Genomic DNA, 1451 nt, shown 5'->3' with positions numbered 1-1451 from the left:
CCTTGTAAGGATTAGTGTGTGAGAGAATGTGCTGTGTGATAGATTTTGAGAGTTTGGGGAGAGAATGGGTGGCTCCAAGCTTTGAATGACTCTGGAAATTATTCTGAGGTAAGTGGTGAAGTCATCAAAGGTGGTGAGAGAAGTAAATTTATCTGATTTCACCAACAGACCAGCAAGGCTCAAGGGCTTGTGACAGATATGTGATTTCAAAATGGATATTTTCTCCTTATCAGATGTGGCTGAAGGTCTGGTACATTCCTCCTCAGTCATATGAATAAACTGATGAGTGGTTTCTATGTCAGCTCCAGAAAAATCAGGAAGTTGATGAGATTCATGAATAAATGTGATGTAAGGTGGCGTAGTGTTTTCAGTAGATATCATGGCAGGTAGTGATGAAGATAGTGCAGACTGTGACCATGTTTTCATAAGAAATGTGAATCACATAGAGAATCAGTGAATAGCATACTCAGAAATATGAGACAGAATAACACACAATATGATAACACAGAACAACAATAAATAATAATAAAGGATAGAAGGGAATGATGTATGCACTGATAGATAGACAGACAGACAGACAGACAGGAGATGGATAGGCAAATAGACAGAAAGACAGACAGACTGACAGACAGACAGACAGATAGACAAATAGACACTACTTAATATCAGAAGAAGGATGAGTGGAAAAGACAAAAATAATCAGCAGATTGAATACTTAAATTTGGTGGTGATGAAGGTGACAGTGGATGACTGGAGAACACAGCTGGGAGCAGACATGTAGAGATGACCAAGTACAAGTAGTGAGAAGGTGGTGATGGGAAGGTAACGGCTAACAGGCACAGACCCAGATGTGTACCACAGCCTGAGAAAATGACTGAGGCGTGACTGTGAGTACCCAGATGGGAGGGGTTGGCCTGGGAAGGAACCAAGTGACACCCACACCTCAGGAATAAGCAGGGTGGCAACCTGGTGAAGCGAAGAGGAGCAGCATGATGAGAAGGAATGGTGGTGGCGCACAGGTGTGGCCACAGGGAGATGAGGCAGGAGCAGCGGAGAGCATGGCAGGAGCAGAGGTGACCCAGGATGTAAGCATGGTGAGGGACAGGCAGGATTGGACCACAACTTGCCATGTTGAGAGCAATATACCCATGCGTCTAGGTGATGAATGATAACACCTCACAACTTGCCTGTGATGATGGCATGATACTCATGTCTCAGCACGTACTGGATTTTTGAAAGTCAAAAGTTTCGTGTGTTCCTTGATTCAGTAGAGATTTGCTGCACTGTTCTAGTAATGATTGATTCACCATCAAAGAAGCAACAAGCCACCACAATCTATCCTGCCACCATCATCTCCAACAACATCCAGCAAGTCAAGCAACCAGTGATATCTAATATAAGTGGTGAGCAGCTTCAACCAAAACAATGGTGAATTAATCATTACTAGAAGA

Source organism: Scylla paramamosain, chromosome 4 (assembly GCF_035594125.1).
Source record: "Scylla paramamosain isolate STU-SP2022 chromosome 4, ASM3559412v1, whole genome shotgun sequence".
In the NCBI taxonomy this organism is placed as follows: domain Eukaryota; kingdom Metazoa; phylum Arthropoda; class Malacostraca; order Decapoda; family Portunidae; genus Scylla; species Scylla paramamosain.
Note: the sequence above shows the minus strand (reverse complement) of the source record.